This window comes from Cupressus sempervirens, chromosome 3, assembly GCF_028749045.1.
Source record: "Cupressus sempervirens isolate cs-2001-9-10 chromosome 3, ASM2874904v1, whole genome shotgun sequence".
Taxonomy (NCBI): domain Eukaryota; kingdom Viridiplantae; phylum Streptophyta; class Pinopsida; order Cupressales; family Cupressaceae; genus Cupressus; species Cupressus sempervirens.
The window spans coordinates 732,165,921-732,181,597 of record NC_143120.1 but is presented as its reverse complement, the minus strand read 5'-3'; the positions used below and the strand labels follow the sequence as shown (position 1 = coordinate 732,181,597).

The 15,677-nt window shown below is 33.5% G+C and overlaps 1 pseudogene across 1 annotated transcript; it reads left to right on the top strand.

The window, feature by feature from the left end:
• Positions 1-10,216: 10,216 nt before the first annotated feature.
• Positions 10,217-11,381, top strand: LOC149568857 (dirigent protein 1 pseudogene; annotated as a pseudogene). Its single transcript, XR_016362671.1, has one exon. The product of XR_016362671.1 is annotated as a dirigent protein 1 pseudogene (transcript).
• Positions 11,382-15,677: the final 4,296 nt, after the last annotated feature.

Genomic DNA, 15,677 nt, shown 5'->3' with positions numbered 1-15,677 from the left:
GCCAAGCTAAAATATCCAACCCTAGCAAAGAGAAATACTCTCTAGAAGCCAAAATCCTAGAGACTTCTAGGTAGTCCTCTTATGAGCCCCAAGTGACCAATCAAAAGATTCCTTCCATCTATAACCAACAACAAGGCCCAAGTGATAAGGCACCTTATAATGAACCACCTTATCACACCTAGTAGCAAGAAAAAAATCATAGAGAATCTAAAGATGAGGGTAAATAGACAAGATAAGAGGGTTATCATCCCAAGCATCAGATTGAAAAAAAGCCTCAGAGCCTCCTTTATATATCCAAAAAAGACCTCTCTTAACAAACTGAGCACCATTATTAAGAGTCTTCCATATGATAGATCCATGACCTTCCAAAGGAAGTGAGGAAATAGAATGTGGATCAGCACCCCTAAAATACTTATGAGTGATTATATGAGCCCAAAGTTTATTTTTTCTAGAGTACCTACACCAATAAACTCTAGTAGCCAAAGCTTGGCTACTTAAGATAACATAACACAACCCAATACTTCCCTCCTTCTTAGGTAGACAAACACTCTCCCATATGATTAAACTTCATTTATAATTATGCAAATTACCACTCCAAAGAAATTATCGAGAAAGAGCATCAAGCTCCTCGAGAAAGTATATAGGAAAAGCCTAAACCATGCTCCTATAAATAGGAGGATCTTGAATAATATATTGAAGAAGAGTAACCTGAGAAGAAATAGAAAGTCATCTATAATTCCAATTATTTACCTTCTCCTGAAGCTTGTTAAGAAAATTCTACCAAAAGATACATAGCTTCCTAGAAATAGCAATAGGAATACTAAGCTATGTCAAGGGTAGGAACCCAATCTAAAACTGCAAGATATTAGCAATCCTCCTTTGAATGGCTTCAAGGTTATTAAAAATATATAGAGAGAGAACTTATTTTAATTAATTTTATGGCCTAATGCCACCAAGTAAATGTCAAGAGTATTTCGAATAGCCTTAGCTTCCTAGACCCTAGCAATACTCGCAAGAGTAGTGTCATCAACAAATTAAAGGTGAGAAAGTGAGGGTAACCCATTTTCCCAATGCCAACCATGAATATAATTATGAGAAACATGATTCTTGATGAATCTCCTTAGGCCCTCATCCATAATAATAAAGAGATACGAGGAGAGAAGATCTCCCTAGCACAAACCCCTAGAGGCACCAAAGAACTAGGAAGGTTGACCATTAAGAAGAACAAAGAAATAGGTAGTAGTAATGCAATTCATAGTCCAACTTACCCACTCTTGGGGAAACCCAAAGGCAAGAAGAATATTCTTGAGGAAACTCCATTTAACTCTATCCCAGACCTTGGCCATATCTAACTTAATTAACATAAATCTCTCCCTTGAATTAGCCATAGAGTGAATAACTTCAATAGAAATAACAACCCCCATCTAAAAATATTCTTCCTACAACAAAAACTCCTTGTTCTTCTAAGATAACAGTAGGGAGCCACCTTTTGAGCCTCTCATCAATCAACTTAGTAATAACTTTGTAGACCACATTAAAAACAAAGTAATATGCCTAAAAAACTCAAATTGATTAGCCCCATATTTTTTCAAAATAAGATCTAAGAAGGTAGAATTCAAGGATTTAAGAATATTCTTGCTAGAAAAAGATTCCTAAGAACCTCCAAAAACTCTTGATTAATAATATCTCAAAATTCTTGAAAGAATTAAACAAGAAAACTATTAGGGCTAGGAGCTTTTCCTCTATGCATACCAAAGACCACCTCCTCCAACTCAGTTAAAGGGAGCAGTTGCATGATAGACTCATTCATTTATTGGGTAACAAGGGAGGGAATACAAGATAAAATAATGGTCTCTTCATTTACTGCAGGGGGAGACTCCTCAGAAAATAGGGCAAAAAATTGCATGTGGCCTCCTCGAACAAAGAAACAAAGGAAGACAACTGAAGACCTTTAGAGTTAACCAAAGAAGAAATGTAGCTCTGATTCTGATGAGATTGTAACATTTTATGAAAAAGGAAGTGTTCTTATCATCCTCCTAGAGCCAATCAACTCTGGCTTTTTGCTTCCAATGTCTTTCCTCATGAAGCTCTCATTCCTCTAGATCTTTAGAGGTAAGGGATTTATCTTTACCCAAAGCCTCAAAGAAAATATTATCCCTAATCTACTCGGTAATGACATCAAGACTCTCTTGAGCTTTCCCTTTCATGGTATGAAGATTACAAAAACATTCTCTATTGCATTTTTTGAGTTTCCTTTTGAAATGTTGAATCTTTTTAGAGAAAGAATACATAGCAATATCGTAGGTAGGGGCACCATCTATCCACCAGCAAGCCATAAGATCATAAAGAGAGGAGTATCAAAGCCACATCAACTAATAATTGAATAGAGGATTCTTAGGAATAATCACTTGAGTAGTAGAAAGTTTAATTGGCCAATGATTAGAACCTTGCCAGACCAAAATTTTAGAAGAGAGAGTAAGAGAGCCACTAACCCAAAAGAAGGAAATCAAGAATGTATCCAAATGTTTAAAGATAAATTTAGTTTCTATTATTCTAGGTAAATATCCCATTAGCAGGCTTGATATAAAAAAGATGAAACATATCAACATTTTGATGAAAAAGATTAGAGGAAGACCCCAACTGAACTAAACCACCCCTCTTCTCCTCAAGATTTATAACTATATTAAAATATCTTTCTAAAACCTAAGGATGGTAAGGATGACAAATTATTACATACCAAATGTGTGACCAAAGCCCCACCTTTCCCACATAGTCCACAGGTACACAAACATTACTAAATAGAACCACCTCACAAGAATCCAAAGAAGAGGGAAACAAAGAAAGGGAAAAGTGAGAATATATCCAACTAAGAGGAGAGATTTTTCATGGATCCAAAAATATAGCCAAACCACCAATAGTCCACATGGAACCTATATACTAGTATTTTCCATGAGGCCAAATGCTAGGGGCACACTGGACCAAAGACTCAATTGAAAGATTAGTCACTTGGACACAAAAGATATCTGGAGAATGATTAATCACCAACTTGTGAATAGACTTTTTTCTAGCAATGTTATTCAACACTCAAAAATTCTATGAGAGAATAATCATCACTAAGTAGAGTGGGGAAAATTATAATCCAAGGGTTTCAAGACCCTAGATTCTATCAACACATCTCCTATTATTTTGATCTTCTCCTAATCCTTTTTATGCCCACTCTTTAAAGGAGGAGTAAAAGAAACCCTCTTTAAAGTCCTTTGCATCAAACCCAAAGGTAGAAAAGACCCCTTACCCTTCCTAGGTGCCAGTACATCCTTAACCAAGTCTACCAAAACTATGTCATTATCCTAAGGCACAATAGAAGTCACCAAAGCTCTAGACTTATGAGTATTAGGGACCTCACGCTATCGATGAACCACTATCTGGGAAGCCACATAAGATTCATCATGAGGTGGAACTCCCCCATTTAAGTGAAACATATTAGAAGAGAGGTTAGAGATGTACCTTCCTCTATGGCCATACTATCAAGCACCTTGAATCGATTAAAACCATAATCAGTTTGTCAATCTTTAAAGGTTCTTTTCTATCCACATTCCTTATCTCATTGGAAAATAGAAATAAAGCCATCCTTATCAAGGCCTACCTCAGTCACCTAGGATTTTCTCTTACCTACATTACCCACTTGAATATTCTCCTTGGTTGATTTATCGATCTAATCTTTGCTGGAAATATTCAAGATATGACAAGTTACTGAGAGCGGAGGGGTGAATAAATAACTTTAAAACTTTCCTTTATATTTACCACACATACATCTATGCTACTAGATTCATTAGTTCTGAAACATAAAACATTCATTGCACAAGAGAACACAATATTTTGGTGACCCAGAAACCTTCCAAATAGAAAGTAAAACTGGGGTGGGGATGATACCCACAAAACTTCAATATTGTAGCATAAAGTTGGCCTGTTAAGGCTTACATTGACCACTTATAGTGATCTGCCCTATTAGGAGCACAAAGGACTCCTAGGTCCACCTTGTTAGAGGATTTACAAACATACAATGAAGTATGCACTTGGTTAGGAGATTTATACAAAGACTGTTAAGTCTACCTTGTTAGAGGATTTAGAGGACTGATTCACCAGTTAAGATGAAATAGTGGATCTACTTACAACAGATTGATGATAAGATCCTTTATGCACTGATCACCTTATGTGATGAATATAACATTTCTACCTCTGTATTGACCTTGCTGTATTCCTTGAACTGCTGTTGAAAATCCTTCACAGATACTCTTCAAAATTACTTCACATTACTTCGATGTTCCTTGATGTTTGATATCTTACAACACATTTTACATATATACCTTTCAAATTTACAAAATTGCAAGGTCGGCCAAAATACAAGTGAACAAATATATTACAAAGTCGGCCCAATAGTAAATAACTTGGGTTCACTGAACTGACTCAGTGACCTTCTGATACACGACGTTCATTGCATTACTCGGCATCATCATGCACTCAGTCAAAGTGAAGGCTCGGTCCATACTAATCACTCGATGCAGTTTTGAACTCGGTAACCATTGGTGACTCAGTAGATGTAGTGTCACTTGGTAGATACTACACACTGAGTTTACCTTGCTTTACTCGTCAAACACTGTTTCTTCCAATGCTCAATTTGCTCTGAATTTTCATGACACAAACTTACTGCTCGGTAGACACTGTGAAGCACGGTAGATACTAAGAAACTCGGTAGACACTGTTGGTCTTCACATTGTCTGTATTTACTTGGTAGCTTCAGGAATGCTCGGTGTAAACTGTATAATTGCTAAGCTTGCAAGGTAACCACTAGATGCTCGGTAAGCATTCAGAATTGAGTAAGTGTTGTCACTAATGACAAATATAATATAATGCCAACAATATTTTCCTTTTCCTACATCATTCATCTGGCCACAACTTTTACCAACAACAAAACCATCAATCCCCTTAGAAGCTAAAGCCTGAGGGCACTAATGTTGCAAATAACCATACTCATGACATATCTGACATTGGAAGGGTAGGGATTCATAATCCAATTGTTGTACCCTAGAAGAATGCCAAAAAAAAATCTCCAAAGAATCTAGTAATGAGTTACTCAAATCAATTTCAACATAGATTTGGGAAAAAGTAATAACCTTTTTATGCAACGATTGATGTGCTATTACAATTGGCTTTCCAAGAAAAGTCACAATTTGAAAAAGAATGTCTTCTCACCAGACTTCAAGAGGAAGACATCACAAGTAGACCCAAACTGACACTCTTGAGGGGAGATCCCCACATCGTTATAAAAGTAAGGTCCTTCAAAAACATGATCCCAATCAGACATGCAAGAAAACACTACAAAGAAATAGTTATTCCTAGCCAAGATGATCTCCATATCTTTGTCCACCTCCCACAAATGTTGAATCCATGCCTTAAGATCTGATAAGGATATCTACACTCCAAAAACTTTACATATCATTGCATGTTTAGTCCAATACTCAATGTCTTCTCTCACAGCCTCTAGACAAATAACCAGAAAAGAGTGATCCTAACTTTGTGGAATATATCCATTGATAATTTTTAGTTTGAAGCTCTCCCCCACATTAAATTATTTAGATCTACTTGCATGCACTTGAGGAGAACATCTATCTTCCATTACCAATGCAGAAGAAACTCCAGGCCCTGCCATGCAAACAACAAAAAACCTAATCCAACAATGTCTACAAATGCTCACCAAAATTTGGAGCCCACACTAACTCTTCCCAATAGTTGTCAATCCAAAAAAGAATAGTAAATAATTGTAGCAAGAAAGACATGAAGCAAACACAGGGGCTATGGATCAAGCTCTAGCCCAACACGCATCCATCACTTCTCCTCATTGCTTCATTCACAATAGCAATATTAGTACTTAACTCCAAATGTAGGATAAGTTATTTAAGATCATTGGATTGCAATCTTGCTTCAATCAATTCTGAAAATGAGGGGTCATCACCCCAAACATACATCTAAGATATTCAAAGGAATCCTTTCGTAAGGTCTTTGTTAAGATGTCAATGATATGTATCTTAGTAGCCACATACTCTAGCTTTACTCCTTTATCATTCACCTTCTCTCTTAAGAAATGATACTTGATTGAAATATATTATCCATGATTATTATGCTACCAAAAAATAATTTTCTTTTATTGCCAATCAATTATTATGACTTAGTTAGTAACACCACCAACTAACAAATAATCATAATTATCTTGGAATGAATTTGTTTCCTAACCTAGTTGGCCAAAAAATATTTCTCTATCACTGTCCAATGAGAACATTGACTCACAAAACTTTATGATGTGATCAAATCCAAAAGAAGATAAAAATATAAGTCTTCATGATACATCTAGAATTGTGAATTGGTATTTTATTCCACCGAAACTCACTAAAGAGGATACCACACATCTATGAGAAATAGTGCAAAATAAATACAATTAATAACCAATCTTTAGCAAAACCTCTATAACTTCTATTGATAAACTCAAAAATACATGTGATAAAAAAAATAGCATGTAAACTCACCAAACATCATCCCTTTTATGTTCCCTACCTCATGCACAACAAATTGTGTCTTCACTTAAATTCTCTCTGTAGTAACATCAACAAGATCACTATTTGATAGACCTATATATTGACATCAATGACAAAACATTAATGCAAAACATAACCAACAAAAATTCCTAATAGGAATATCTTCCAACATCCAACACCTTGGCAGGGAATTAAACTAATTACATTTTAAAACAAATTAAAAGTATATTAATAATTCAAAGTTGGTTTGATTGTTTGTTTAGTTCATAAAACAACCTTTTCAATAGGAAAATATCATTCACAAGTTTTTAAATTTATTTATTTTAGTGAATCATTTCATTGTATCATTAAGTAGCATTTCCTAAAATGTTTTTCTTTTCAGTTATATAAGATGTTTTAGATAGCTTGTAGGCTTATAGCCTTGTGGTAGTATTTAGAGTTAAACATATTTTGGATATAAGTTTTATATTATTACCTATTTCACCATATTCAATCCAATTTAGGACACTTCTAAGAACACCCATGCACTCTATTAAATGACCTCTAACTTCCTCAATTTATTGATGAACATATTGAATCCTTCATGATAACAATATTTTCCCTTGAAGGCATAAGTTCTAGGATTGCAAAACAATGGTTTTAATAACAAACACTCATTCCCACATTTTCTACATTTTAAAGTGCACACACATGCACTCCTTTTCATTCTTAGAAGAAAATATGTCTTTGTGAACCATATTTAACTTTTAGAAAGTTTAAAAATCCTTGATTTTCATGACACTAAAATTATCCTTCCTTTGTCACACTTTTGCAAAGTCATGAGCATGCAAACCTTACAACACATATAATTTCTTCTCATTATCCTCTTTTCTTTGTCTTCACTTTCTTTCTTTAACTTGTCATAACTTTTTTTTTCATGTCATAAACCTTATTGGCTTCTCATTGATTTTGCAAAGTTGCAAACTTTGGAGTAGTGTGAACATCCTCCTTTTCTTTGTCACATGTTTGACACATCTATGAATTCAAGAACATGTCAACATTTCAAATCATAAATAGGTTTTCACAATATTTTTCAAATTTGCAAAAAATATGACATTATGAACCTTATAACTTTTACTGATTTGTTTGAGTTTCTCAAAGTTTGAGAACCAGGGTATGTACAGGATCATGGTGTGCCAAAAAGTGGCGATCTAAAAAATATGTAGTCCTGAAATGCCTCAAAGCATTTCAAAATCTGTTCCAACTTTTTTTCTAGCCATCCTGATACTAAACAAAAATAATTAATACCTTTATAATGCCTACTATATCTTTTGATACAAACCCTGTGTGGTCAATTTTTAAAATGTCCTGAAAATGTGTTTCTAGCCTGTTCTTGTGTGTTTTTAACTTCGAACATGTAGCTGACGACTTTTTTTCACCAAAATTTGATGAAATGAAAAGGGTTTATTAAGAATGTTCTTAGCTTTCCATAAATGTAAGGTTTGTCAAATTATGAGTTCATTAAATAATTATTACTTATTTTCTAATAGAGTTACGTATAAAATGTTGATTGACACATTGCTTGAAAAATAACTGTGACTTTCAAATTGTACAACATTTTTGAAATCCAAAAGATGCATCACATTATATGATTCTTCTACTATAAGGAAAAATAAATAAATTTTGAAGAGTTTTGAATTAGTTAAGGTGGTCAGACATGAAAGTTTGTTTATTCCAAAAATGCTAAAGTAGATAATTAATAATTATTTATTTATTTACAATAAAAATACACAAAAAATTGTGTCACATCTAGGCATGAGTCTACTTCTTTCTAGAATATTATTTAAAAATATTATTATTTGATTTTGATTAAGGTGGTCAAATATACGTCTACTTTTTTTTTTGTCCTAAAATTTGTGTACTATTACATTAAAATTCAAAATTTTGACCAATCAATTTTTAATTTTTTTTAGATAAGTCCTAGTAGTTTAGAAACTAAATTCAATTTCCTAGAGATTCTTTTCTCTCGACTTTTTGATATAAAGTTTATAACAAATAGAAAATTTCACATCAAGTTGACATAACCCTGATTTGCTGATTTTTTATTGCCACTTAAGAGCATGGTTTGGTTGACCATGATCCTGCACATTACCACCAACCTATGAACTTCATTTAATGAAAACTTGGGCAGTTTAACAAAATGAAAGATAAATAGGGTGAAAACTTAGGAAAATCAAATCAGGGTTTTTGGAAGGCAGTAAGGAGAAAAGGGGAACAGAGGAAACAATAACAAAATCAGGCAAAGACTTAGGTAAGTTTACATTTTTTTTCAAATTGGGTTCCTCACAATATCCATCAACCATAGAAATTTGCAAATGTCATAAATCTACCTCAATGAAGGGACTACCATCACTTTCAAAATAAACTCAATCTATGAAGATAGTTTATATAGCTATCACCATCTTAATGGATTGGTGAATGGTCAATTTGTAGTTAATTTAAATCAACAATAATGTTCCTTCCATCAAGAAAATAAACTTGTGAATGTTGTAACTCCATCTCAATTATTCATAATGTATTATTAATAGTAATTAATCTATTATAAATATTAAGCTTACAAATTTTATTTATCTATAAACAAGTAATTAAAGTTCTTTTTCTTTAATCAAACAAATCAACATGAAAATTATAATCTCTTAAAATTTTATGATTTTATAAATAATTTTGCAAACAATTTATAAATTAGATTCATAATCAAAATTTTCATATAAATTTTGTTTTCATAATCAATATTATATTTAATGGTAGTAAACATCTCAATATAATGAATGTTTGAAAAGATGACAAATTTAGAAATAATTTCAAAAGATGATATATAAATTTTTATATTTTTAATAAATATTATAATAATTATTTAAAATAAAATTATTGTCAATCTTCATCTACATTTTTAATATCATCAATAGAAAAATAAAATGCATTAATATAAATACTACTATAACTTTGTTCTTAATAAAAAAAATTAGAAGTTTTGAAGAAACTCTTTACAAAGAGCTCTGCCAGAAAAAATAAACAAAACAGACCCTGAAAAATCAGCTCACACCAATTTAACTGTAAACCAAAAAAATTAATGAACAAGCGAAGCTTTACTAAACAACCACCATCATCCTTTCATAACTTGGTTGCTTTCAAATTAAATTAAAATACAAAAGCTATATTGCAGATTGGATGAGCTTTCCCTGAAAATCTCTGATATACAGTAGAGAAAATGCCTAATTCACCAACTAAGAATGCAATTTAAACTTCGGGAGAGTGATGGAGATTGGATCTGTCATCATGGTGCACTTGAATAAATCTATAACTGGAATACTAGTGAATGCCTGGTGAGTACATCATTCCATAATAAACATTGCGTATGTATAATGGGCATAAATATTGGCTGGTGAGAAACTTCTTCACCTACCTAAGAGTACAACGTATGATAAGTGGTGGACCTTCAACATACGCAATTTGGTAAGGAGGCTTTTTGAAGGCCCTTGCATTTACCTAACACTCTCAAAGTTGTAGCGTCGTCTATTGTCTTTCCTTGATCAAGACATATGATGTCTCCAGAGGTACAAAAACAGGAAACTAAACAAGACATTGAAACCAATTATGTCGCTTCATTAGAAAGTATACCCAAAACTCCTTTCAGGTACAAAATCCTTTCCCTTAGAACTTAATTCAGGAATGCATCATTCATATCCCATTATCACAAAGGACCCAAAGGGAATCAATGAGCCATTAAGCCCATCAAGCCATTGTTTACTATATGTACAGAAGAAGCCAGTCCAAACTGGCAGGCAGTTACAGGGTTTTCAGCTGAATTGGGTTTTGGCCTAAATTTAGGGTTTTGAGCCGAGCTTAGGGTTTGGGCTGAATTGGGTTTTAAGCTGAATTTAGGGTTTTAAGCTGGGCTTAGGGTTTGAGCTGAATTTGGGTTTTGTCCCTCTGTTACAACTGACATCCAGTCAGTAACTGACAACTCCACATATGGCAACAGCAAAATCAAGTACAAGAGCCCTAGTTTGTGCACTGCCCATGTTGATTCTTCTCATAACAAGTAGTGTAGCCATGGATGAGAAGAAAGTAACTCAGATAGAGTTCTACATGCATGACATTGTGAAAGGCAAGAATGTGACAGCAGTGACAGTGACGACAGGGCCTCCTCAGTTTGGGATGATAAGAGTGATAGATGATTCTATAACTGAAGGTCCCTCGCACAAATCAAAGGAGTTGGGGAGAGGCAGGGGAATGTATGCCCAAGACTCTCTGCAAGGAGTTAGTCTCATGCTTGTTTTCACTGTTATGTTTCAGGCAGGAGAGCACAATGGAAGCACATTGTCTATGTTGGGTCAAGACAATACAATGGACAAGCAGAGGGAGATAGCAGTTGTTGGAGGAACAGGCCATTTTCGCCATGCTACAGGCCATGCTATACTTGAGACTCAGGCTGTCTTCGGCCTAAATGCTGTTCTTAAGTTTAATGTCACTGCTCTTCACTGATTCTTGCTGAATCGGTTGTTCTTATTCAGGCACTTGCAAGGAGCCAGGCAGATTTACTTAAGTTTTATATACTTATGTGTTGGATTACAGGTAGGTATATGAAGTAAAAGAGAGATGGGTAGTATTTGTTTTTAAGAAGTGGAAATGCATCACCATTAATGGCAGTTGAAGCTATTCATCCACTGCTTGTTATACTTCATAAGCAGGACACAGGTGCTATATGTTTATTAATTATTATTTATTTATGATATTGTTCTCACATTTCAAGTTTCTGCTGTGCCTATGATATTGGTCATATTGTGCCCAAAATTGAATTTTATCCACTTAGCAAGGAAATAATAGAATATATAATGGAGATAGAGGTTGTGTATTGATTTTAATGTTATTTGATCATTTATTCAGACTAGCTTATTTCCATTGAAAAAGAAAGATTAATGAAAACACTGCATTAAACTCCTAAATGTCTATCAATGGAGGTTTTTAAATGGATGGATTGGTGATAGTTTATTACTATCGAGTTCCAAACTGCCAGTACTATGAAAAGCAAGGGAAAATGTTCTCCTCCCAGTGCTGTTCTTTCTTCAATGTTCGAAGATGGAGAAAGTATTACAAAATTTTGAAGATTATTTTAGGTATCCCTCATCTGAGAGAACGCTTTCATGGAGAAGTTTTTGGGTGCTAGGATATCCGAATTAAGAATTACATTAACAATACGTGGCATAAAACCTACACGTAAAACAATCATAAGGATATTTTTTTCACTGTTAAATTCTCTTAAGTTTTTATCCATTTGTACAAAATATCAACAATCAGTACATACCTCAGAATTCAAAATGAACATTTTGATGTTGCTAAATAATTGAAGAAGTATTAAAAATATAAAGAATTATATTGAATTTGATATTCTATTCAGCTGGGTTGGTCCAATTGGTTGATAGAATAAGAATAGGAAATTAGGAATATGTTTTCTATTTATGTTTTGGTGCGCTAATTGGAATATGGAATAGGAATCCATATTTCCATTTTGCCTCTAAAATGAGCTTCTGTCCATTCCCAAATTCCAAAAAATAGTTGGGATAGCCATTCTTATTCTCAATTCCTATACCTGCAACCAAACCTACATTGAGAAAAATTCATGACATTATTGAAAAGATTTTCAAGAGATCTATTTTGTGATTGTTAGAATATAAGCTATAATAATAATTAGAAGAAACTGAGAAATCCTCGGACCAAATTTCTCTTCAAAAGCTTTCAAAAATGTAATTCACCAAAACATAAAATCTATCCAATAATTAGATTTTTGATATTTTTAATCATCGATTCTACACATGCCACCCAAGTGCTTCTGATTGATACAAATCATTTATCCCTCTTGATGGGCCATATTGCACTTATGCTCTGCATTAGACGCAAAAATCACGCTTCAGTACGTTTCCTACCCACCCACGTACCGTTGTGAGACGATAAATCAGCCTTGACAATGCAATAGATAGGAATATATTGTTTCTTGAGAGTCTTGATAATGACCTCAGCGACTTGATTAATTATTAATGGAACAATACTTCTTTATGCTGTGAATGTGCTCAGCTATCTTGCAAGTGCCCGACAAGGAAAGAAAATAAAGACGCAGCAACTCAGCGTTACAAATTGGATGCAACTCTAGATGGTAGCTAATTTAATTGAAGAGTATTTTCACCCAATCTTCTTTATGATGGTGTAAGGCCCATACCAAAGACTGAAGCTTCTTGTTTGTTTTGTATAGTCACTCTTTGACCTAAATTCATGAGGGTTCTACGTCGAGATCATGTCATTGTTTATATTCTTTTATTGGATCTCATGAATACTTGTTAGTGCACATTAAATTTGTGTCTCATATCGCCTTCTAATATATCTATTATTCCTCGGAGAGAACACATATGTGACTCATGCGACAAACAATCCCATTGAAACAAAGTGAAAATTAAAAACTTTCTTACCTTCAGTTAGCCGATTGTGAATGCCAATAAAGTTAGGTTTATTGCCATACAACTAGGACCAAGCTATTTTGATGGTCACAAGAATCTAACGACACTATCAAGGCTACCATTGGAGGCCTCTTAAGTAATCTACCAATTGGCTACATCACTGCTTGTGGTGGATGTTGAGATGAAGTTGTTGTAGTGTGGAAGACTATCCTAATACGTATTATTCTACAACTTTGCATATGTCTAAAAGAGAAATAGTCTGGGTTGTTGCTAAAGTGTATAGTGTTTCATTTTTATTTTTTTTTGGCTATAATGTTTATATTATTTGCAATCTGTGATGATGAAAAATAAATCCTTGTCATATATGTAAGGTGTTTATGTATAATTTATCAAAAATAATTTCACTGACATAGTTAATTAGATACTAAATTGCATGATTATTGCTCCAAGCATGCATACGTAAATGTATTTGTCTCTATTTCAAATGGTTGTTATAGAATTGGAAAAGGCAATATTGGTGTTCAACATAACCACCTTTTTAATTTTACAAATGCTCATTTTTGTGCATTTATCCAAATGATTTTTTTTCTTCTCTTCCACCCTTGATGATTGATTAAGACGTCATGCCAAGTACCAAATCAAAACAAAAAACCATGTGAAAGAAATTTGTTGACGTCAAAAAATTGTTAAGCTTTTTGATATTTTATGAGATGGGTAATCTCTAATGGCTTGTATTTATTTAGGATCAACATGAACACCCTTACTATGTGTACCATCCAAAATTATAAGCACCTAATTAGTGTACAATTTAAGGACTCTTTGAAACCCACTTTAGTTGTTTCCTATAGTAGGACCCATCCAAAATTGTAAGCACCTAATTAGTGTACAATTTAAGGACTCTTTGAAACCCACTTTAGTTTGTTTCTTATAGTAGGACCCATATGGCAATCAATGGACACCTAAATTCAAATATAGGTCCTCTTTCATTTTGAGGGTTTGTTCAAAATTGAGGTTTGCCAAATTATTTTTATGTGTGTTCTTCTATTTATGGCAATTATATTCTCAGTCGGCCTCAAAACTAGCTATACCCTATTTTCCTGCATCTATCATTTTCTGGAACCCATGGTCCCAATTTGGGCTTTTGTTAGCAAATATGAAATGGCTCAAACAATCTATGCTTAGGTATAGGATGGCTCATATATTTTATACCTCAAAGATTGAGCCAAAGTTTGAATTGGGTCCCCATTTTGGCAACTTAGAAGAGGATTATGAACTAGAGTCATCATGCATGAGTTTTAATCCCAAAATATTGTGAAAGGTATATAAGCATCATACTTCTCCCCATTTATGTATCCATTCTTATCAATCCACTATGGTGATCAAGGCTTCATAATCGATCTATCAAGTGCAAGGAAAAAATTAAAGTTCAAGATCCATCAAGCAATTAAACATTCAAGGTGTTTTTCTCCATATATCTATCATCTTTTCTCATTAGAGGCCAAGAAAAGAGTTTTCTATCAAACTAGAAGATACACTAACCTCTTCATGTCTTTTTCTCTTGACCTCAATCAACATTGTGGCAAATTAAAAAATCCATTACATGAGATTTCATCCTTTGTGATTTTCTTTTGGAATTTTTGTGTTAAGTCAAAGTTGGTGTATCAATATATTTTCTCACATTCAAAGAAGTATTTTATTTGGCATTGTATGATATCCTTTAGCTATTAGAGATAGCAACTTTTGTATGAGAACACACATTCCTTTATTTAATTTCATTTCAAGTTTGATTCCTAAATGGGGGTTGGACTGAGGCTAACCCTTGCATTCAACCTTCTTCCCTGTTTTGTTTTGTGCAAGAATATGTTATGGAGCTCCCTGAACTTTATTGGGTAGTTTAGGAATGGTCAAAGCATTCTTGTAAGCTTCAAGAAAAAACTATGGCTCAACTAATATGTACCTAGGTACAAAAAGACTTAGTCATTGTATATCATCCAGAATTAGGTAGAATCTGACTAGTAGGCAAATTGCAACCTTCGTATTCTAGAATAGTAGTTACATGTATTTTTGGGATTCCATGTATCTCATTTAGATCTGAAGTAGAGTAATTCCTATTTTGATACAATATGCATTTCTTATTTCATTATTATTTTTTCATTTCAATATTGCATACCTTCATAGCCTATTGCGAAATCCTCTGTCTAAATGTACAACTTTGAAAAGGAGAAATGATTTTCCTCTTTCCATTGTTTCCCTTTTCATACTATACACTATCCTTAATGTTTCCCAAGTATTGAACACTTTCTATACCAAAGGAATATTTTTCTCCATTAGCGCATATTCTATGTTATTAGGTTTAAATCACTTGCTCAAATATTTATGTCATGAAATAGATTCCCACAATAGAATTAGAAAATTGACTATGTACATTGTTCATCATCATAACAATAGTAATAGCATTGATTGGACTAAAATGCATAAATAACCACTCAAACAAATATTATATGGATTTAAAATCAATCTTCTGCACATATGCTGAATTGATTGGTACACCCAAAATTTAATAAATTCTAGTGAAAAACTTAGGCCCTTCAAGTTGGACCAA